Raw genomic sequence first — 26,340 nt, forward strand, 5'->3', positions numbered from 1 at the left:
CCTGAAGAAGCCAAATTAATTCTCTTTGGCGAAAACGTTCGGCGAAACAATTGATACTCATTAGAGTCTTCCCCAATATTTAAGAGTTTACTATTTAACTTATCTGCAAAGATTAAATTTCTTTTCTATATATATATATATATACATATATATATATATATATATATATATATATATATATATATATATATATATATATATATATATATATATATATATATATATATATATATATGTAAATACTTTTTTCTTTTTGGGTGTGCTAGTCAATAAAAAATAGAGCTTTGCTAAGGCGTACTATTTATTCTGAATCCAGACTTTCGGTGGTTTTTTGCCACCTTTATCAAGGTCTACAAAGAAAATTACTATGTTGTAACAATTTGAATGCTGCAAAAAAAAGGCTATAAAAAACTATAAAAAACTTACCCGAATGTAATATTCGTGGCATAAACAACAACGTTAAATAACATGATAATACTGAAATTGCAACTAAACTTAAAAATGTTACTGTTAAAAAGACACTTTAAAAATTAATAAATACGTTAAAAGTTAAAAACCAAATGAAGGACGACATGTTAAAACAGTCGTCGTTGCAAGTTTGATTTCAGTCACATTTCACGAGCAGAAAGAGAAAGGGGGTGGACAATTATTGTTTAAATAGTTTGAAGAAAATACAAAAAAACAACTTTGAAACTAACGTCTCACAAAATACTGTTTATGAATTTTGAGTACTAAAATCTGTATTACCAACTTGAAATTAAACGGGAAATTAAAGGTGTTATTTATAACATAAGCAATCGAAAGAAAATAGTATTTAGTAAATAGGTTTAGAAAAATTAATAACTCAAACAAAACAAAACTGAATTAGTAACTGAAGTTTGATCAAAAATATTCAATTAATAATGAAATTTAAAAAAAAAGGAGAAAAGAAAAAAAGAAAACTCTGAGATGCAAAATAGCTCAGTCAAAAGTCGATATAAAATTGTAAATTTTGCTAAGATTCTGGATCTCAGATCTTTTATTCAGATTGTTATTATCACTCTTGCTGATATGTACCATCTCTAAGAAAGTTCTCTTAAATTTATTTTTCTCTCTGGCTAATACTTTTACATTGTTGAAATCTATCTTATGGTCTAGATCGATAGTATGCTCTGCCAAAGCACAAGTAGGTTTGTTTAATCTACAATCACTCTTATTAGAAATGATACGGCTAGACAGATTCCTTCCAGTTTCACCAATGTACGTGGATGGACATTCAGTACATTGAATGCAATAAACAACATCTGTAGTCTCTAGAGTGGTTAGGGGTTGTTTTATTTTGCTATACAGCTGACGTATGGTTTTGATGTTCTTGTTAGCTATTTTAATATTCTTAAAGTCTTTAAAAATCTTAGTGAGTTCAAAGGTTAGTTTCGGAATATATGGAAGGGCATAAAAATACACACTTGTTGGAGCAGAATTATTTTGTGCTGAGGGCACTGATTGTGACATAGTAAGTATGTTGTTTCTATTAACAAAGGGAACATTAAAAATTAATTTATTAATCAGTCTTAGAGGATATGAATTTTTAACAAAAATATTACGTAAGAGGTTGAGATCATGTTGGAGATAATCCGGATGAGATAACCTTTTGACACGTTCTTTCATCGCTAGGACTAAATTAGTTTTCATCCTAGGAGGATGGTAAGAGTGGTAGCTTATGAATCTATTGCTACATATGGGTTTTCTATACCATTGTGTTTTCACGACATTATCCTCACATCTATGCAATCTCATGTCAAGAAAAGGCAAAGATCCCTCTCGCTCCTCCTCGCACGTAAATTGCAAGTGTGGGTTTCGTTGGTTGAACACATTTAACGTAGAATGTATAGAGTCTGCAGGTAGTGCCAAGATTAGGTCATCCACATTTATATATATATATATATATATATATATATATATATATATATATACATATATATATATATATATATATATATATATATATATATATATATATATATATATATATATATATATATATATATATAAAGAACCGTCTTCATCTCAGTATATCCGCCTACAGTGTCTTCAATGGACAGGTTATGTATTTAGTATGGAAGAAAACAGGCTTCTAAAAAACCCAAGAACGCAAGAATTCAGAGGAAGAGACCTACTACGAGATAAAAAAAAAGATTAGAGGATGATGTGGATGAGGGAAGAAATATCCTTGGCAGTCGATCGTGGAAAATATTGACTCTTAAAAATGAAGAGGTTTGATAAGGGAAGCCATGGCTTGAATTGGCATGTAGAGTAATAGGATAGAGAATGGTATGGCCATATGTAGTTCATATCTCTTAAAATTTATTTCTATATCTTTTTGGATGTGTATCTTGTTGCCCCTTTAACGTTTTTTCCGTATGAAAAGATTTTCCTTTGGTCACCTGGGAGAAATAATTAACTTAGGCATGGAAGGTCAGTGTTTCTTTCAATTCAGTTCTAGTTTGGACTTTTTTTTGATGAGGAAACTCACATGAAGTGCCCTGTCGGCGGTCGGCTTGGAGCGCATCGCTATAGTCTGATTGCTTGATTAGGCTTAATAGGTAGGCTGACATTACCTCCTTTTCCTCACTTGTAGTCTCTAAAAGGTACGTCAGCATTTAATTGGATTTAAGGAGTTCTTCTGCTTTAAAAATTAAAAGAACCTTGTAGTATTCAATTACTCTTCTTCAAAATAATTTAACCTAGATCATTTATTCACAGTTGTGTTCCTTTATAATAAGAAGCATATTAAACCTAAAGGATATTTTATTGGGGTAGCATTTAGGATCATATTTCGTTATTTTTCAATCAGGGTAGCTTTTAAGGATCATTGGTGTTTTCACCCCATTGGAGCAGTTTCATAACATACACCTCTACAATCTGCAATTAAATCTCTAAATTTTTTTGTAATGTGGCCCTCGGAATTGCCTGTAGTAGAGGCAATATATTTGCATTAGAAACTTGCGTCGCATTCTTCAAAAATTTATTGGAAATTTTCGTTGCATGCATTCTTTACTAGTGTCAAACCCTGTTATATAGAATTTCGTAGCTTTATTTTTTGAGATTCTAATAAACATGAACTGGGTATAATGGGAGTTATGGTATGATATGTAAGAGAATGTAAATGGCTTTTTATTAGGCTAATGAAAATATTTTTAAAAATATGTTTTCTAACTTTTTGTTTTAAATCCTTGGTTTTTTAATTTTTTATTGAATAGATTTATTCTGGTCTTATAATTCAGATAAAAATTTGTGATGGTGTATAAAGAACTACTTAAAAATAAATAAATTCAAATTAGAAATATGTGGTTGATTAATACATAAAATTAGCTGCTATGGTCCTCCGAAATCTTCTAGACAAAATCAAAAAAAGGTATCGGAAAGCAAGTTTTACGCTTTTAAATATTCTTTTTTTTTTCTTCCTCTTTTAATCGTGCTAAAACCGTTTGTGAGTCTTGGCCTGCTTAATAACGTTATTCCATTCTGCGCTATCGACTACTTTGCTTCGCCACTCCCTGATGTTCATTGTTTTAAGATATTCCATCATCATCGTCTTTCGACCGTTTACGAGGCATTCCTCTTTTTCTTTTTTCATGGGATTTTCATCTCTGGATTACTTTTATAGCTCGATTATCTGGCATTATTTCTAAGTGGCCAAGTCATTGTAGTCTTTACCACTTAACAAATCTAACGATATCTACGTACTGCAATAATTCATCCAGCTCATAGTTCATTTTTATTATCCACGAATTATCGCTACAATGTGTTTACAATATTTTCAATTGATTTGTATCAGTGGCTGAAAGGGTTCACGTTTCACATCTATATGTGAGCACTGGTCTAATTACTGTTTTGTAGATTCTAAGCTTAGACTCACGATTCAGTAATTTACTTTTCATTTAGTCTTTGTATGCATAAAAGCCCTTATTACTGCTAAGAATCCGTGCTTGTATTTCTTGACTGACGTTGTTGTAAATATTCAGCCTAAGAGGGAAAGGTGAAGACACCATATATTTTGTTTTCCTATCATTTGTATTAAGACCAAATGCTGCGGCTTTCCGTTTAAAATCTATAGCTATTTCACTTAATACCCCTCCATTGCGGCTTATTATGGAAGCTTTATTAGCAAGTTCGCATATTTGAGTGAATCTTATATTATTACATCTTTTGATCCGTTTTTTTATTGATTATGTTTATTCTAGTCTCACAATTCAGGTCAAAATAGGGGTTTATATATAAACAGCTTGTTGAAAGTAAATAAATCTAAGTTAAAAATATGTGATTGATTAATACATGACATTAGCTGCTAGGGTACTACGGAACCTTCTAGACAAAATCATAACATGATATCGGAAAACAGGATTTATGTTTTAAAGTAAGAAGACATATTATACACTTCCAAACTCAAAAAAACCACCACCAAGGGAAAAAGTATAGCTAGCGAGAGATTCCTGATATCCAGGCTGCAAACGATAATCTGAAAATGCGCATCGCCTGTCCTAGGGTTGCACAGACATCCATACAAGTACTGATGTGTTAGTGTGTTATGGAATATGATTTAAACATACTAAATGTAGAAATCAAACCAACGTTTGTAACTACACAACAAAAGGGTAAATTGATATAATACTGGCCACAACTGACATAGCTAAAACTGCTAAAAAAACGACATGTGTCAGATATAGAAGATTTTTAAGACAGGGTTAAAGTTCATGTAAAGAACAGCATACATCAAATCTAGGCATGTGTGTCGAAGAATTTGAAAAGGTTGTCATGTACGTTTTCCAAGGCAATTTTTAGAAGAAAGTAATGAAATACAATAAAAAAGTGCCTTAGTGTAACTAAAATTCTTTTAAATTATACGAAAATTTAATTTGAGAGTTTAGTTTAATACATAGATAATGGTTGAGTGACCCTGAAAGATCTTTCTAGGGTGCACGTTCCTGAGCCTAAAAAAATACTGATACCACACGAAACATAACACTACCCTAGACTGGACACCACATCTTGGTCCTAGATAACACTGGCGTATAACAAAATACTATTGGTGTTGGGTGAGAGAACCAAGAGAGTAGTGAATAAGTGAATGGTAGCCAGACACACTAACAAAAAAATGTGGAGCTTAAAAACAGACCGCTTATATTGGAATTAGACCATGGTAGTAAAAACTACAATTTCATTGTTAACAAGACTTGATTACTTGGAATTGCAGGGACCCTTATGAGCAGACGATGAAGGCACTACTAGCCTTTCCTTATTTGGACATTGTTATAAGGGGAGAGGTAAAAATGGAATATTGTAGACTGCGAGAATATTTGAGTAACGTAATGGTTGAAACAGGATATAGTACCATCCTACATGAAATCAGGAATACCGACAAGATCATGATTTATGACCTAAAACTATAAAACACAAGGGTCAGATATAGAAAGATATTCAGTAGAGGTGGATATTTAAATATTTCTATTGCCTAGGTGTATCAATATGTGCTCAAATAGTCAAGCGGTTTTGGGGACTATTAAAAGACCTGCAGTATACTATACCTATACTGTGGAAGTGCCAATAAGGGATATTTACTGCATATATTATTGAGCAACCGTAATGGAGAATTCACAAATTGGGTAGGAATAATAAATATTATAACATACGTAAATCATATAAACTTTATATATATATATATATATATATATATACGTATATATATATATATATATATATATATATATATATATATATATAAAATAAAGTTTTATCTTGAGGTTGCAGTCATTAATAGGGCAGGAAAGTGAAACTCTTTGTTCTTTATCAAGCTTTCGCAAAATTTATTTGCTTCTTCAGGATATGCTAAAATATGGTATCAGTAAATACAATGAAATTAGAATTAAATAGCATTGTATAAAACTAGTATAAAAACTTACAACATGAGGTTAATCCATTAAATTTTCAAATTTACAAAACATTAAAACTTAACTTATCACAATTTTCGCATGGTATTATATAAACTACATTTGAGCTTTCCATAATGCTAATAGGTGATTTAGTTTTTGTATACAATGATGCTAATGTTTTAACATTTTTAGTTAAAATAAGTTGTTTTTTCATATCCCATTTATCAAACGATTTGTGGATAACTTAATACTTGCTTTACCTGCAGACAAAATAAATGAAACTTTACAAACTTTTAATAATTATAGTGAATATTTACAATTTACATGTGAAAAAGAGATAGAAAATAGCATCCCATATCTTGACATAAAAATCAAACGTAATGCACAAAATGTATTAAGCACTGAATGGTACAGAAAACCTATATTTAGTAACAGATTTATTAATTATCATTCACAACATCCACCTTATATGAAAATAAATTTTATATTGGCTTTAAAAAACAGAACAGTCAAATTATCACACATCAATAACAACAACAAAGGGTTATTAGAACTTAAAGACATTTTATTAGAGAATTCATGCCCAATTAAAATAATTAACAAATTTTTATTTAACATTTCTAATAATAGAATGATTGACATGAATCAAACAAGAGAACCAAATCAACAAATCGTGCAATCTCAATTTACTTTCACATCACTACCTTACATACCAACATTAACACCCAAACTAACTAAAGTCTTTGCTAACTATTCTGATATTAAAATTGCAACTAAAAATGTTAAAACATTAGCATCATTGTATACAAAAACTAAATCACCTATTAGCATTATGGAAAGCTCAAATGTAGTTTATATAATACCATGCGAAAATTGTGATAAGTCATACATCGGACACACATCTAGAAATCTAATAGGCAGACTAACATCATATAAAAGTGACCTTAGAAATAATAAAAATACGTGTGCATTAATAGATCATGCAATTAATAAAAATCATTCATTTAATTTCAATGAAACTAATATATTAAGACGTGAAAACCAATTAAATAAAAGAGAATTCTTAGAAATGGTATGCATAAATAAATATCAATACGTTAATAAAAAAACTGATATTGATAAACTAAGCAATATCTATAATTACATTCTATCTTATGAAAATTAATACTATAATTTTCTAATATTAGATTTTCTGACTATAGATACTATAATTTCAAAAAATTTAAATATTCATATTTGGCGCCACTTTGTACGTAACCATAATAACAATCAAAAGCTAGTTATCAACAACAAAAAATATAATAAACAGACACGAGTGTCTTTCTGACATAAATCAAACATCAACATAATCAATGTCATAATGAATTTGTACAAAATTAAATAAAATTAAAATATTGTACTTATATAACTATATAATTTTAATAAGTTAAGTTTTAATGTTTTGTAAATTTGAAAATTTAATGGATTAACCTCATGTTGTAAGTTTTTATACTAGTTTTATACAATGCTATTTAATTCTAATTTCATTGTATTTACTGATACCATATTTTAGCATATCCTGAAGAAGCAAATAAATTTTGCGAAAGCTAGATAAAGAACAAAGAGTTTCACTTTCCTGCCCTATTAATGACTGCAACCTCAAGATAAAACTTTATTTTACATAACGTGTCAGTCAATAATACCTAACTACTTTATATATATATATATATATATATATATATATCTATACATATATATATATATATATATATCTATACATATATATATATATATATATATATATATATATATATATATATATATATATATATATATATATATATATATTTATATATAAATATATTTATATATATATATATATATATATATATATATATATATATATATATATATATATATATAAATATATAAGCGAGGTTCCTACAGCCTCTGCCGCTTCTCGCATTTTCACCGCGATAATTTTCTGTCCATCCATTCGTCTTCTTTGATTTCTCTATCATCAGTAAAAACCTTACAATTACTATAACCACTTAAAAATAAAAACAAAAGGGTAATATTTTGACTGTTAAATTGAAAACGTGGTTAATACTTACGTCTATAATATAAAGTAGTTGGAACTAGCCACATGATATAGTCAGATGACCTTTAAACTATATAATGTATTGAATAACGAACATTATAATTATTAAGACTTCTTCTTCTTCTTCTTCAGGCTTAAGTAATCTAACTTTGGCCAGAGGCCTCCTCCAAATCAATCCAGTGTTTTCTATTTTGCGCCACTTGCTTCCAGTTGTCTCCTCCGATCTTCTTAATGTCATCAGCCCATCTCATTTGTGGTCTTCCTCTGCTTCTCTTTCGTAACCATGGTCTCCATTATTGTATTTCGTGGTTATATCTTTTATCCTTTAGTCAGGCATTGTGTCCTGCGAAGCTCCATTTTAATTTGGCAACATGTTCTCCTGCGTCTTTTACTTTGGTTTTGCTTCTAATCCATTGGTTTGTTTTTTTGTCTATAAGTCTCACCCCGAGCATTCCATCGCTCTTTGTGCCTTTACTATTTGATCAATATTAGACTTGGTGAGTGTCCACGTTCGTGAACCATACGTGAGTATAAGGAGGATACACTGATCGTAAATTTTGGGTTACAAATATTGTTCTATTTTAGAGCTTTTCAAAATTCAACTCAGTTTTCCAAATCCTGCCCACGCTAAACTAATTCTTCTGGTAATTTTGGCAGTGTGATTAGCTTTTTTACTTTCTTTATTTGTCTTAGGTAGATATATTCGATTAATGTTTCTAAATTTATATCATTCAAGGGTATTTCTCTAATGTTCGGTGTATTTTTCAATATTTTTGTTTTTCCAAGTTCATCTTAAGACCTACTTTTTCCTATTTGTAGCCAATATAACAATGTCATCAGCGTATCTCAAATGACTCAGTTTTCTTTCATTAACATTTATTCCTTTGTCTGCCCAGTTAATGCCTTTGAACACGTCTTCCAGTCCAAGTAAGAATAGCTTTAATAAAATGACATTTCCCTGTAGAACTCCTCTGTTTATTGGTATAGCTTTGGTTTTCGCATCTACAGTCCATCTAATTTACTTACTGTTTCACGTCATTATCATTGCCAGAGATCGAAGTTGACATAGTTGCCAAAGTATAAAAAAATCCTGAATCCATTTTAAATCAAATAGGTCACATAATTATCGCAAAAGTGGATTATACAACAAAACAAATTAATATTTAATGTAAATAAATAAAACAAAACAAAAATTAAAAAGTAATCTTGTTAAAAACAATTTGAGTCGCTTGTATGCCTCGTATAAAGATGTAAAATGGAATACATAGATATTTATTTTATTTTATGTAAAATGTAAAATAAAACGTGTCAACACCGCAACTGTCAAATAAGTGTTACCAATTTATGCCAAAATATCACCTTCGTTCGATTACAGTTACAGTGTGTTCCGAACAAATGTTCTTCATAAAAACTCTTTATAATACATTTATACAAATTAAATAAAACATATTATTGAGTATTTCTTTAAGTTAACATTAATAGAAATCTTTAAATATTATTTCTACGTGTATATAATAAAATATGTCTAGTGGCTGTAATGCCAGTGTACTCGGCAAAGTGATTCTAAAAAAGAACACACCTACCGCCTAAATATTTCGTGTTGGTATCATGTGACCTCACGGGCTATGACGCGGATGACGTGCAACGGTAAGTAAATTAGATGAAGTGTATTTGTATTTTCATTGTAGCTTTCTTGTATATATTATGTATGAGCATTCTGTATCGGGAGTCTATCCTACAGTTGTTCATAGCTCTCTCTATTACCCAAAGTTCTATGGAGTCGAATACCTTTTCATAATCAACGAAGCCAATATATAAGTTTAAGTGATATTTATTGGCTTTCTCTATTAGCGCTCAGGCTGTAAGAAGTTGATCCGCTGTACTGTAACCCTTTCGTACTGCGTACTCTACCGGTTGATAGCTGTCGAGCTTCGACGTTAACCTGTTAGTTATTACTCTCATAAACAGTTTGTACATTTAGTACCGCCGGGAGATTGGCCTATAATTCATTAGATCTCCCCTGTCTCCTCTTTTAAAGAGAAGTATTGTCAAACTTTCATTCCAATGATCTGGGACTTCCCTTCTGTGATGACACTCGTTGAAAAAATTTTTCAATTCTTCGAGAATAATTTCACTCCCCTCCTTTAACATTTCTACAAGTATTTCATCTGGGTCTGGACCCTTATTGTTCTTTAGTTGTGCCATAGCTTGTTTTATTTCGAAGGATTCTATGTTAGGAAGTATTTCTGAGTTGACATTCATTACCTTTCCCTTACGATCTTCCTTTGCAGTGTTATCTGGGTTCTTGTTTGAGGAATATAAATCACGGTAAAATGTTTGAGTAACTTTTAGAATTTCGTTCTTTTCTGTTATTTCTTTTTCCATCTTTATCCTTCAATGAGATTATTATGGGCTTTCCTAAGTTTAATTTTAAGCATTTCAGGCCTCGGTTTTTTTCTATTTTTTTTTACCTTGTTTTCATTGTAGATCCTTAAAACTTCCTTTACTGCCTTCTTTATTTATGTATTCAATTACTTGAAACCATCGATGTTGTGCTTTCCTTCGCTTTAGAAATGTGCGTCTTTTTTTTGTCAACCGTTTTGTTCCGTCACTTATTCGGTCTTCTTTATTTTCTATTTTCTTTGCAACAGTCAGTCCTGCTTTCAAGAGCTTTCGTTGCATTTCTTTAATAATTGTGTTTATGTCAGAATATTCTTATTGATAATGTTCTACAAATTCTTTTCTTTTAAGACTTCTCTGTACTCATCTCCCTTTTGTCACATTTTAGTTTGATCTATCTGATTACAATAATAATTATGTGGTGGCCTGTTTCTACTGGTTTTCGTCTGTTTAACAAGAATCGTTTCTCTTAAAAGGCGATGATCGCTGCCAGTTGTGAATCGATTGGGACTAGTTATATCTTTAAAAATGTCTTTCTTTCCTCACAAGAAGTAATCGATCTCGTTTTTCGTCATTTTATCGGGAGATATCTACGTTCATTTTCGATTTGCTGGTTTCTTAAAGTGTCATTTAACTTTACTCTCTGTCATTTAACTTTACTCTCTGTATATAGGTGTCCTAAAGCTAAAACTAACACCGAAGATTGGAATAAGTTATTTTCTCAACTAAAACACCCTTATATCATTGGAGGAGATATGAACGCACATAATTCTCTGTGGGGCTCATCTAAAAATGATAAAACAGGCCATCAAATTGTGGAGACAATTTAGAATCTATATTATGTGGTAATGAATAATGGACAACCAACTTGCCAAACGAGACCAGAAAACGCAGATTCCATGATTGATGTCACATTTTGCTTACCTTATCTCTTTGATAAAATTTTGTGGTCTGTAGATATTGATACTTTGGGATCAAATCACTTCGTTATAAGGGTTGTAATCGATATCTTGGGAACTGATGTGAATATCATTTATCCCAGTAGTAAATGGAACATTAAAAAAACCAATTGGTCAATAAACTCTCAGTTTATTGAAACCTTATTAACTAACAACCCTCACGCCTTCTCAGACACCCAAGAAAAATATAATTTCCTTATTGACTGTATTAATGAAGCTTCTAAACAATATATTTGCCAATATAAATCATTTAAATGTAAACGTAATCCCGCTCCGTGGTAGGATTCGGAGTGTGATCAATCCGTTGCGGAAAAAAAGAAAGCATTAGTAAACTACAAAAAAAATCCTCCTGAAAATTTTTGTAAATGCAAAGAAGTGAATGCTCGTGTTAAAAAATTCCTGAAATTAAAGGCCAAACAAAGTTGGGTTGAATGGTGTTTAAAATTAAATAAACACATTCCATCTAGTCTTATTTGGAACCAAGCAAGGAAAATGGATAGGAAAAAAGTTAACTTTCCACTGCCTCTAAGTAACTCATGGGTAGACGACTTTTTTGATAATATAGCTCCACCTTACGTAAATAACCAGATAGATGTAATGCCATCCGAAACTCTTCCATCTGATCAGAATAACTTTCTCTTAACACCTTTTTCAAGAGCTGAATTAGAGTTTGTTATTCATAATCGCATTAGTACCTCACCAGGATATGATGCAGTCAAATATCCTATGATACAAAATTTGCCAGATAACGCAAAAGAATTACTTTTAAATATTTTTAACCAGATAATTATTGAGGGTAACGGCATAATCGATTTTAAGCTTATTTTAGTTGTTGTCCCTATTCTCAAACCGGGAAAAAACCCTAAATTAGCTGAAGTTTACCGACCTATATCATTATTGTCATGTATAATAAAGACTTTTGAAGGGATGATTAAAATTAGGTTAGATTGGTGGCTAAGAGATCAAAGTCCCTTACCCGCTAACCAACATGGCTTTAAGAAAGGTTATGGAACTTAAGATTCCTTAACAACTCTTGTTGTAGACATTCAGAATAGTTTTTCCAGAAACAGTTATGTACCTGCTTTATTTTTAGACATCGAAGGTGCTTATGACTCGGTATCTCTTACAATTCTCCAACTAAAAAGTTAAATTTTTTCATATTCCAGCACAGTTTGCTTCTAACGTTGTAAACCTGTACACAAATAGGATAATTTATTTAAAAGACAATCATGCTCTTATAGGACCTAGACTTAATAACAAAGGATTACCTCAGGGCTCCGTTTTGAGTTCTATTTTGTATAACATTTACACAGCAGATCTACACAACATCACTATTACTAATATTGCATTTAATATTGTACAATATGCTGACGACTTCTGTTTGTATACAGAACACAACAAATACCAGCAATCCATTGAAAACCTGAATTAAGTGTATAGATTCCATAAAAAATGGTTTATAGAAAATGGTTTCGAATTATCTTGCAGTAAATCACAAGTTTATTTATTTACCAGACATAACTTTCCTAATGCCAGTACAATCAATTTAGGTGGACACCAATTTTCACTTAAAAACACAATTAAATATCTGGGAATGATACTCGACCAGAAATTGACCTGGAAGGTACATATTGAAAACATGTTGAACAGGCGCAATAAGGGATTAAACTTTTTTAAATCTATTAATAAAACTTGGTGAAGATCGGATGTTGAAGTAAGTTTATTATTTTACAAAGCTTACATCTTACGATCTATTTTGGATTACGGAAGTGTTTTGTATGGATCAGCAAGTGATGTATTACTAAATCAAATCAACGTTTTACAGAATTCAGCCTTACGAATATATTTGGGAGCCATGAGATCCACTCCAATACAAGCTTTATATTTGGAAGCCTTGGAACCTCCTTTAATTATAAGACGAAGGTTTATGCCCAAAATATATTTAATGAGAGTATACTTACTGAACTAATCTCTATTCATATTTAAAAAATACTCTTCTTTCTTTTTACATACAAATATTATTGTACCAAATTATAGTGAAAATATATATATTTAAATAAAAATATTGTTCTATCTATACCGAGCAATTACAAAGAGGCAATAGCTCTATATACAGATGCGTCTAAATCTCCAGATGGAACCTTGCGCTTCATGGATGCTCTTTTTTTATACCATCGGGACATTTATATAGAAAAGAAGTTTAAACTGAACCCAGAAACTTCGATTTATACAACAGAGGCTATTGCAATATATGAAGCTTTATTATATGTAGCTGAAGTTTTTTTTTTTACTTATATGACGCATCAACCACGCAGGGTTATTAGCGTGTATGGATTGTGATACAGAGTTAGAACTTAACAATAGAATATTAACTATAGCAATACATAAATAGAAATAAACCTAGATCTATACACAGTAAAATATTAGATTTTTGATATCAGCTTGCAGTCTTTGAGAAAGGCGAAAATATTTTTAGTATTACTGTCTTTTCCAAGAGCACTGTTTAATGTTGATGGTATGTTATACATTTTGCGTTACACATCGTACTTGGGGCACTGCAATAAACAATGTTTTACCATTAAGACACTTTTGCACATATCACACACAGGTTAATCAGTACGTTTTAGTAGGTAGTCGTGTGTTAACCGAGTATGGCCAATCCGGAGGCGAGTGAAGGTTACTTGTTGTCTTCTATTGTTAAATTTTGGGAATTTTTTATGATTCTTATCAACTTCGTACAGCTTGGTTGGGGAGTTCTTCCATATATCCTGCCATATTGAATTAATCCTTTCTTTAAAAAATGCTTTCAGATCGGTGTGAAAAACTTTCGTATTCTCTTCTGCGTTTGGGTTAGTAGGTGCATTTTTTGCTATTTTATCTACAACCCCGTTTCCTTCGATTCCAGTATGTGACGGTACCCATATAAAATTAACTGTAATGTTTATATTTTCTGCATGTTTTAGTTCCATTTTAATGAGAAGGAGTAGTGGATGATTACAGTAGACTTGGTTTAATGCCGTTATTGAGCTGAGAGAATCTGTAATAATGATATTTCTCTTTTTATTTTTGTTAACTATCAGAACTAGTGCTTTTAGTATCGCATACAGTTCAGCTGATAACGTTGTTGTATATAAAGGTAATTTGTAAGCTTCTGTATAATCTGATGAGTAGATTGCTGCCCCAGTTTCGTCTTCGTTTTTGGAGGCATCGGTGTAAACTTTGAAACAGCTACCATATTTGCTTAATATTTTTAGAAATTCTTGATTAATTTGACTTGCTGGCGTTTCTGATTTGCTTAGGCGCAATAAGCTGGTGTCAGTAGAAAGAAGTCGAATTGTCCAAGGAGGAGGGGTTTGAGTTGAGGAGATATCGTAGGCGTCTGGAAAATGGATACCCATTGTTAACAAGTTGGTATGTAGGCGGTAATAGAAAGGGTGATCAGTTCGATTTGAAGTTTGGAAACAACTTTTGAAGCGGTCAGCGAATACGTTGTGTATAACAGGATTATCTTGATTAGACGATACTGCTGCGGCATAAGAAAGACTTAGATATTGTCTTCTAAATGCGAGTGGAATCTCTCCAGTTTCCCAGTATAGAGTTTGTATTGGACTTGTGTAGTGTGCTCCTAAGGAATTTCGTAGGCCTGTATTTTGAATAACATCTATTGTTTTTAAGTGCGATTTTTTGGAGGAGTTGTAAACAATTGAGCCGTAGTCCAGTTTAGAACGTACTAAAGCCTTGTAGATATGTAGTAATATAGAAGAGTCGGCGCCCCATTTTTTGTTTGCGACTGATCGTAACAAATTTATTCCAGGCTGACATGTCTTTTTTAAATATTCTAAATGTTTTTTCCAAGTTAGTTTTTGGTCAAAGATCATACCAAGAAATCTAACTTCGTCTACATATTTAAGCTGTTCTCCATTTAAATATAAGTTCTTAGGTTGTATTTGGTGACTTTTCGTAAAACATACTGCTTTGGTTTTGAGGGTATTGAACTGAAGACCACTTGTGAATGACCATTCTTCAATTTGATTTATGGCTTTTTGGACATGGTTATGGATGGTTGTTAGGTTCTTTCCTCTACAAAGTATAACTAAATCATCTGCATATAGCCTAGCTTTTACAGGATGTTTAATTTTTGCGGTAATAGAATTCATAGCTACAAGAAACAGAGTAGTGCTAAGGTTGGAGCCCTGTGGTATACCATTTTCTTGATTTTTTGTTGAGGAATATACGCCGTCTACTCTGACCTGAAATTGTCTATTTTTTAATAAGTTTGATATGTATTTGAGTATATTTCCTCTTATTTTCCATTCGCTGAGCGTTTTCAAAATTAAATATTTCCATACTGAATCGTAGGCTTTACTAATGTCGAAAAATATTCCAATACAGTGTTGTTTGATTGCGAAAGCCTCATGTATTTCCGATTCTACATCAATAAGGTTGTCTACAGTAGAACGACGTTTTCGGAAGCCACTTTGTTCTGGTATAATTAGTTTCTTTGATTCCAGATACCATATGAGTCTGTTATTTATTATTTTCTCTAGCATTTTGCACATACTACAAGTAAGAGATATTGGCCTATATGTTTCGGGATCTGATTTTCATTTACTTTGTTTAGGAATAGGAATTATTATTGAATTTCGCCAGGATTCTGGAAATACATTTTTCGAGAAAATTAGGTTGAACATGCTGAGTAAGTATTTTTTAGATGGGTAGGGGAGGTTTTTTAGAAAAATAGTGGGTATATTATCTGGCCCAGGGCACGAGTTCTTACAATTTTTCAGTACCGTTTCTAATTCATCCATTGATATTGGAAAGTTTATTTCGCTGTTATTTTGATCTTCATAGTCTATGGTAGATTTTTCTTCATTTATTTTGTTCTTTAAGAAATTTGGTGAATAGCATGCATCCCTTGAGTTTTTTTCATAAACTACTGCCAGTATATTTGATATTTCCTTTTGAGATTTATATATTACATTATTTTGCCCTAACAGATTTATCGACTTGTATGATTTTGTACCAGATTTTTTTTTTACTTTTTTCCATACAGTTGTCATTGGAGTAGAACTGTCAATTGTTGAAACGTATGTTATCCAAGATTCGCGCTTTGCTTTTTTGATAGTATATCTGGCTATAGCTCGTAGTCGTTTGAATTCTAAAGAGTTTTGTTCATTTTTCTGTCGTTTGAATTTATTAAACGCTTTTTTGGATTGTTGAATTGCTTGTTTGCATTCTTGGTTCCACCAAGGAACTGGATGGAATTTACTGGCGAAGTTAATTTTTCCAATATTTTTATCTGCTGAATCTATTATCAGTTTTGTAATAAAATCTACTTTTTCATTCACATTACTGTTTTGGTTTATGAAATGCAAGTTGTGTTGGATGTGGTTTTGAAATTTTTTCCAGTCAGCATTTTTCAAGTTCCACTTTACTTCAGGTATAGCTGTAGATGATTCTTCGTTATGGATTATAATAGGGTAGTGATCACTATCGTATGGCTCCAGTAATACATCCCATGAAAGCATATGAGTTATTGATGGTTCGCATATAGACAAGTCAATAGCAGAACCTTCACCCGATCTAATGTCGAAACGGGTGTCTTGTCCATCATTAAGTAGATTTAGGTTAAATTTTTCCAGAAGGGATTCTATTTTTCTACCGGGACTCGTTATTTTTTTTGAACCCCATAAAGGGTTATGTGCGTCGAAGTCTCCGACAATTAGTCGTGGAATAGGTATTTGATCTAAGAGTTCCGATATTTCGTTATGGTTAAGTTCTTCGTTGGGAATAATGTATATGTTGCATACGGAAAAGGTAGTTACGTCTTTGATTCTGACTGCAATTGCCTCGAGGTTTGTTTTTAATGGTATTTCTGTACTATCAATGTCATTCTTTATGTATATCGCTACTCCTCCGCTGGCTATTTTAGCATGTTGTCGATTTTTAAAGAAACAATTAAAGTTTTTTAGTTTATGTGCAGTGTTGCTTTTAAAATTAGTTTCTTGTATTTTGAGATTAATATTTGCAACATTTCTAAATGGGTGTAATACCCATTTAGATACCATTGAATTAAACTGTTGAATACTATTATTATGTTACTATGTGTCTACAGAGGTATCGCTGTCTGCCTCGATATGGAAGTTTGGATCAATTTGTCGAAGAATTTTATTTCTAATTCGGGTGCATCTACTTTTAATTTTTCTGTCATTTAGTTTAGAGTAAATTTTTGTCAGTAGATCTGTGACTTCAGAAATTTCATTGGTATATATTTTTGCGATACTTAGTGGGTCCGAAGATCCTGTACAGTTTTCGAAGAAATCTATTAGTTGTTTATAGTTTAAGGGATAATTGGAATTTTGGTCGTTAAATAATTTTTCTGTTGGTTTCAGCATTTCCTCTAGCGTCTTTGTTGGTTTCTTTTCTTGGTTTAATTTAGTCTTTTTCTCTTTGTTTTTTGGTAATTCAAAGAGGTGTTCTGATGAAGACGTTGGGGACGGTGTAGAACGATCAGAAACTGTGCGTTTTTGTGGTAATGGATCTGTTTCTATTTGATTAGTTATGAGTTTTGTACTTGGTGTTTTATGTTGCACAGTTTGTTCCTTCAGTTGGGTTTGATTTTGTTGGATGGTGCTAGTTACTTCTTTAGTCACCTGATTGTTACTATTATCAATAGGGTTCTGACCGACTTCTATATTGTGAGATATAGAAGTTGTGTCGCCTGATACAGATACCTTTGCTGGACAGTCTTTTGCAAAGTGCTTGGTGTTTTTGCATATTTGGCAAGTCTGGTTATCTAGAGATAAGTATATTCTGTATGATGTTTCCTCATAAGTAATAACAAAAGAATCGGGTAAGGTATGGTTGGTTAAAGGGGATATGTAGGTTTTCCGCCTGAAGCTTAATATATGCTAAAATTCAGGACTTGAAGTCCCTATCCGTAGAAAAGATAGGGGTGACAAAAGTTTGACACCAAGTGCTTGCAATTCAGATTCCAAGATTAAGTGTGGAATGGACGGACATACGTTAGAAAGTACTAGTCGTTGGCTGGGGGTGATTAGTCGACGTGCTTGCAAGAATTGTTGATTAATGTTGATTTTTCCGTGGTTGGTAATAAAATCATCGACCAATTTTTCATTTGCTAAGTAAATGAATATTCTGTTGTTGGATAGCCTTGAACAGAAAATAATGTTGATTGGTCGAATTATTAGGCTTAAACTGTGAAGGTAATCTTCAATTTTAGTGTTGTCTATTGCATCGAATACGATTGCTTGATTTCTTGACGGAAAAACACTAGTAGTTGGTTGTCTGGTAACGGAAGAGTAACTTTTAGGTTGCACAGGTTGTTGGTCTGGTACAGAACTAGGTTGAGTTAACGTAGATGATGATGCCATAATGTAAAAATTAATATTTTGTTTGCCAAAATATTAATTATTTGGAGCCATAAAATACTGGCCTATTTATATAGTTGTCGATATTATTTGAAATAAAGGTACCTTACCAATGTTTATCATTAAAATAAAACACTTTCACAAAACGCGTTTTTAACTTTGCAAAAACAGGTAACCGAATAATTAAAATTTAACGTCTTTACTCGTTGGCTGTTCTGATAAGACTCTGTAGCTGAAGTTGATTTTGCCCATATTATAATTTTGTCCGACTCCTTAGCCGTTAAAATCCATTGGTAAATATGGACCACCAAACTTACAAGACTGCCCTTACATTTATAGAATTAAACATATTATTCAAACTCTTTTAACCAAAGGAATCAATGTACATTTTCTCTGGATTAAAGCACATGCAGGATTTAAATATAATGAATATGTCGACTTATTAGCCAAAAAAAGCATTTCTACCGATACTGGTATTCTACATAAAGTAACGCTTTCTGATAGTATTGTTTCTTGCAAATCAACATTACTTCGAGAGTGGAGCTACCAGTGGAAGGAATACTTTTTTTGAACCAAAATATATACTCGTTAATTCAGCCAGATATTCCCAAATTTCCTTGGTCCGGGACACCAGACAGTTATTGCTATGGCCTCTAAATTGGTTAGGATATATTGTATAGAAAATAAGTCATTAGAGACGAAGATATATGTTCCTCCACTTGCTCTTGTATACGTAGTTCGAAGAAAATGGTAACATTCAAAATTTTTAAGTTCACGTCTGTGTGTTTCCTTGAAATTGGTTTCTTGAAGGCAGATGATATTTGTATTATTGATTAATTGTTGTAAGCGTTCTAAGCGAGGGTAGAACCCATTGCAGTTTCACTGCACTAACGTGAAAGTAAAATATTTAAAATATTGAGAGGACAGAGAAGAGTCGGTTAGATAATCTAAGAGTTAGATAATCTAGAGTTGTAGATTGCCATGTTGTGCTTTCAATTTCTGAATTGTCTATTTTGACAACATATATTTGAACATTTTGAGTGAACTGCTGTGCTTCTTGTAGAGGGTAAGAAGAATAAGTTGGAAATTTATTGATAAAGATTATTAATTGTGAGAACAGAGGAGGCGGTTAATTTAGATTAATAGGGTACGACTATTTTGGACTTTTAAGTTTTATGCTTTTTATGCACGTTTGCATCGGGTGAATGCATTTTTATGTCTTTGATAGGTAAGTTTGTAGATGTGTTTGTTTCTTGGGAGGTAGAATCGCTGAAGTCAGGACGAGTTCGTTTCTGATGAGTGGTAGGGGAAAGAAATTCATTGTTTGCGGCAATAAAAGTGGTGGATATATCGACAGTTTTTATCTGTTGACTGGGAACCGTATTTTTTGTTGTATTTGGTGGTGCCATATTGTTTGATATTGGGGTAGCAGGAATGGGTTCAGCTGGAGACGTTTGTTCATTTGGGAGTGGATTTGTAGGGGGATTTTGACAGTTATTTGCTGTATTTCTATGTTTTTTGCATAGAAATCATGCCATTTTGTCAGTGGAGAGAAATATTGTGTACGAATTATTGTCGAAAGGAATTATTAATGAAGTTTCAATTTCAAGGCTATCTGCGGTTGAAATAACGTATACCTGTCTTTTGAAGGTCATAATACTTATGTGTAAATTCATCACCGGGTATTCCAGCTTTAATGTATGACACGGGTGAAGCAAGTTGAAGACCTAGATCTTGAAGGTGTTTTTCTATATTATCATGAGGTATTGATGGACAGACGTTAGAAATTATTAATCTTTTGGCTGGGGTTACCAGTCTTCTTACGGGTAGTTCTACAGGGTTGATTGTAATCGTAGGGTATTCTGTTAAAATATGTTCGACAAGTTCAGGATTTTTTAAGTAGATGCATATCTGATTATTAGAAATTCTTGAGGCGAAGTATATGTTTTTGCGGCTACCAATGTTACCTATGGCTTTAACGTAGTCGAGTAGTAATAAGTTTGGTTCAGCATAATAATATGACTTGATCTTTTTTGGGATATTTCGGTTTGGGTTTTGACATAGTAGCAGTTGCATATGAATTTGGATTATTACTGATGATGTTGTTTTCAGACATGGTGTTGCTAACTGTAGGAGAACATTGATTTAAGTTGTTACTCATGTAGTCAAAAGTAACTATTTTTGGTTTTCTTGTAATAAAGTTTCGACTGATAGGCAGCGATTGTTGCGCATATCTATATTACTAGTTGTCTTCGCCGAACTAGTCCTTGAGAGGACTGGCTTATATTAAATGTGACAAAAAATGACAACACAGCTGAATGTTTTGGTTAGAAAAGTATTAATAAACAATTTCTTTCCGAATAATATTACAGCTCTTGATGTTAAGAACTCTACAAAATTTGATGGTTAAATACTTTTAAAAACTGGTATTTACCGCGATAAACAGCCAATTTTTACATTGATTCACAGGGCGGTATGTACTCGTTCGAATCAAACAAAAATTTAATTTGAATAAACAAGTTAAATAACTTTTAAACAAAATTTCGATCATATTTTAGGCACTAGAAGACCCACCATTCCATGTAATATAAAGATTAGTTTATTTTTAAAAAAATAATTTTAAAGAATTTTATTTTTAAAAAAGTTATTAACATTTATAAAAAACCGGAATTTTTGACTTATTTTGCAACTTTCTAAGGAACAAATAAGAATAGAAATATTTTTTTTATTTCCAAAATATGTGTCTCGACGGCTCATGGTCATTGACACAAATATTTAAAAAACGCTATTTTGAAGATTTTATATGATTTATAAGTTTATGGCTCTTAAATTTGTTTAAATGCTTCACTTTTTGCTGATAGATGAAAAAAGCCAAACATTTACGTTTTTAACATTAATTTGTTAATAACTAATTAAGTCCAAAAAATCGACAGCCGGAAACATATTTGGGTTTTTTGGGAAACAGATTTTTGTTACACATGTAATGTCCACTTTTTAATACAACCGTCGTTTGCCTGTCCGTTTTATTGTGACAAAAAGGGTACTTTTTTGCTTATTTTCCTGGCCTATTAGTTATATTGCACAATTCGCAATATTGTGTAATATAATTAATCGTCTACGGGACGCCTAAGAAAATAATATTTTACATTGAAGAACAGTTTATTCAATATATAACGAGTTTGTAGAAAGAAATGGGAAAAAAGGAGAATTTCAAAATTTTGATTGTATCTGTAATATAATTCTTTGATTCGCTTTCCTGGAATATCCTATATTGTGTAAGTATGTTAAAATGTTTAGCATTTTTATGAGCATACGCAAATAGCTAAAGTCGGAAATCCCGTACAGTGTTGCAAATACTATATTATAGTAAAATAAATTCCAATAAACTTTTAAAACACATAATGTATTATCTTTTCTACAAAAATTAGTTCAGTTAGAACAAATTCTTAAATAAATAAGAAAACCGTTATAATTATTATACAGGGTGGTCAGGCGAAAACGAAACCAAGACATTATCAGGAACTACGACAAAATTTTTGAAAAACCCAGCGACAGGTTAATTTTTGATAAAAAGGGGACACATTTTTTTGGCATTTTCGATTATTTTACTTAAGCACTTAGCCACGGTAAAAATCACCCCAACATGTTTTATTTTATAGAGATCAAATAAGGTCAAATATTTAAGTCTTCTAGTGATTGTAAATACATTTCGCCAGTCAGATTACCAGAAAAAAAAATGGTCCCACTAATTACTAGTGGATCACCAAAATTACCAGCCCATACATTTTATTTTTTACGATGCTGTGTTAGCACCTAATGGATTATTCTTGGGTTTTAATTAGACCAATAACGGCAGTTCTGATGATTTACATTTATAAATGAAGTATATTTTATGGAGAAAAAAAAAATATGTGAAGTGAAGTTGTGGATTGATCCTTGCTCGCTTACTGATTATTTCAAAAAACTATAAACGGCGGTCATAACTATCCTCATTTATATGTTATATAGATGAAATTTGTAACGGTATGTCCTTCATAACGGTATGGATGCTAGTTAAGTTGATTCTAGATACAGTTGCTTCTTGTTTTATACTTAATATGGAATCTAGATGAACATGTCCGAATATTGCAACTTTACTAGATTCATTATAAGTATAGGTCCTTTAATTTCTTGTTTATTACAAATATTGCCAGCATCTCTTGTTTATCCTGATGTCCTTCATAAAATTTTTGAGCTGTTATATTGTCACATTTACTATTCAATAAATCCAACGAAACAATATTTACCCTTGCTGAAATGAAATAAATCATGGTACTTAATTTTCAACGATTCCACAGGGAGCTGTTTAAAGTTCACTACGTTTTAATTTGTACACATATGATTTGCACATTTTATGGTCTCCCAACATTACTTGTTTACAATATGCTGATAATATTGTCACCTATTCACAGAAGAAAACGTACATTGTATGTATTACTGAACTAAAACATATAATGTACAACTTTGATAGCTGGATTTTGTTAAATGGCTTCACTATTTCGTACCAAAATGTGCTGTATTGATTCTTTCTATAAAACACCCTATTAAAGATGACACTGTATCCTTACAGGGCAATGCCATACCAATTGTTTTGGAATTCAAATACCTGGGTGTTATACTTGACAGAAAACAGTTTTGGATTCAACATATTTTAACTACAGAAGTAGTAGCTGCGAAAAAGGTATTAATTTACTTAAAATATTCTGTAAGAGATCGGGAGGTGCAAATCAAAATATTGCATTGAATTTTTATCGAGCCTATATGAGATCTATTATATATTACGGTTGTTTGGTATATGGGTCAGCTAGTATAACTAATTTACGTGTACTTAATAAAACCAAATTTAAAACTTTGAAAATTGTGTTACGGTTGATTAAGAGCACTCCAAATGAAGCCGCACTAGTTCTAGCGTCTGAAAACCCACCCCCATTACCCAGAGAATATTTGGCAAGCAAATACTTCCTAATCCAACAGTATCGGAGTACCTATAATGTTAAAATAATTAAGCATTTAAATACAGCTGATTTAACCACTACATTCTTTTAAAAAAAAATTCCTCACCTCTTGCAAAAGCCTTTGTAAGTTGCAATGAAATTAAGTTAATAAATTCTACTTATAATCCTATTTGGGAATCATTGGACATACCACACCTGACAAGTATTTTCTCTACAAACATTATTATTCCTGAACTGAATTTTGTCATAATACTCTCAAGAAGATCTTAAGTAACTATTCAGATTACATTGCAATCTATACAGATGGGTCAAAATTAGTACCATTTACAACTAGTGCTTGTACCAGTGCATGTAGCATGTACTTTAAATAGTCACTCCAGCATATTTTCCGCTGAATATATATATATATATATATATATATATATATATATATATATATATATATATATATATATAGCATGCGACTCAGTCAAAAGAACAGATATATGGGAAAGCCTAAAGAAGAAACAAGTAAGTGAAGAACTGATAGAAGCAACAAAGAGTATATACATGAAAACAACAAATACAGTAAGAATGTTAAATATACAGTCAGAACCATTTGAAACAACCCAAGGAGTTAGACAAGGGGGAAGTCTCAGCCCAGTACTATTCATAAATGTAATAGATGAGATAGTGAAAGAATGTAAGAAAACATTCAAGAAATACTGCATCGGTTGGAACAGAATGCAAATGATAAATGCTGAGATGTGTATATTTGCAGACGATATAGTATTAATTGCGGAAACTGCAGAAAAACTGAAATACAACTTAGAGAAATGGAACCTAGAAGCAAGCAAATACAACTTAAACGTAAACAAAGAGAAGACTCAAATAATGAAAATATCAAGGAAACAAGGGACGGAAGATCAAATAGAAGTAATGATAGACCAACAAAAAATAATACAGACAAATTCATACAAATACTTAGGAACAGTAATCAACAACAAAGGAGACATCGAGGATGACCTTAACAACAGAATGGAAAACACAGGAAAACTATTCCAAGCACTAAATAGAGGATTCCTTAATAACAAAGAAATATCAACAAAGACCAAGATGACAATATACAAAACAATATATAGACCTACAGTGACATATGGAGCAGAAAATTTTATATTAAACAAAAGACATCAGAGCAGAATTCAGGCAGCAGAGATGAAATACCTCAGAAGAACGATAGGAGTAAAAAGAACTGATAGAATCAGAAATGAAGAAATAAGAGAAAGACTCAAAATCAAACCGATACTCGAGTCAATCAAAGAGAAAAAATTGGCATGGTTCGGACATCTAACCCGGATGGACAATAATAGACAAGTTAAAAGAGTGTTGGACGCCAAACCAATAGGGAAGAACAGAAGAGGAAGACCCATTAAAGAATGGAACAGTGACATCTCGCAGATACTGCAGAGTAAGGGTAAGACTTGGCAGGAAGCAACACAGATGGCATCCAATAGGAAGGAATGGAGAAAGTTCGTTAAGAGCTAGGACACCTCAGAAGACCGTCAAATAGTGTAATGTAATGAATTGTATTTTAAACGGCCCAACACCGAAAGGTACAAATGGGTCTACTGATTAAGTAAGTAAGTAATATATATATATATATATATATATATATATATATATATATATATATATATATATATATATATATATATATATATATATAGTCTCAGCAATCGGTCTGTCGGAAATAAAATTCTATTTGTTCTATGTCTCAATATTTCGTCACAATTTTGTGACTTCTTCAAATATTTCAATACTTACAACCATAAGCGTAAAAATTTAAATTTTTTTATCATATCTAAATAAATGACATTTTTGTTTTATTTTTATTTAGGAGTTATGGTAACCGCAATATTTTATAGAGTGGATTCCCATTGTACAATTTTTGGTGAATAAGTTAAAATAAACAATTATTATGACAGTATTATCCATATTATAAAATGGAAAGATGGAATTCCATCGTATATATATATATATATATATATATATATATATATATATATATATATATTTATATAAAGCCCTTGAATGGTGTTGTAAAAAGCAGTTAAAAATTGTCGTGTGTACTGATTCATTATCAGTATTAAATACATTACAAAACATTAAAGTCACAATTAACAGCAATATATTTATATTAAAATTTTTTCAACAGTTACTAAAATTATCAGCTTTATCATATGATGTTAAATACGTATGGGTTAAGGGACAGTCAGACATATTATGTGTATATGCGGATTCAATAGCTAAAAATCCACTAAAGCATATACATTATATTTATTGAAGAATTTAACACATGTCATCTTCTTGCATATGTAAAACAGCATATTAAATTTAAACGGGATAGACGTTGGATTCAGTTCGGTGAAACTACAGGCACTAATTTGTTTAAATTATAACCAACAGTGTCTGTGAACCAATTTTACAAAGTTTTTGTACTAAGTAGAAATACAGTGTCGACCATCCTAAGATTAAAAGTAGATTATGGATGTTTTCTGAAGCATCTACATAAAACCGGATTTCTCCCAACAGATAGATGTGAGTGTGGAACTAGTATAGCTGATCTAA

Source organism: Diabrotica undecimpunctata, chromosome 2, assembly GCF_040954645.1.
Source record: "Diabrotica undecimpunctata isolate CICGRU chromosome 2, icDiaUnde3, whole genome shotgun sequence".
NCBI lineage: Eukaryota > Metazoa > Arthropoda > Insecta > Coleoptera > Chrysomelidae > Diabrotica > Diabrotica undecimpunctata.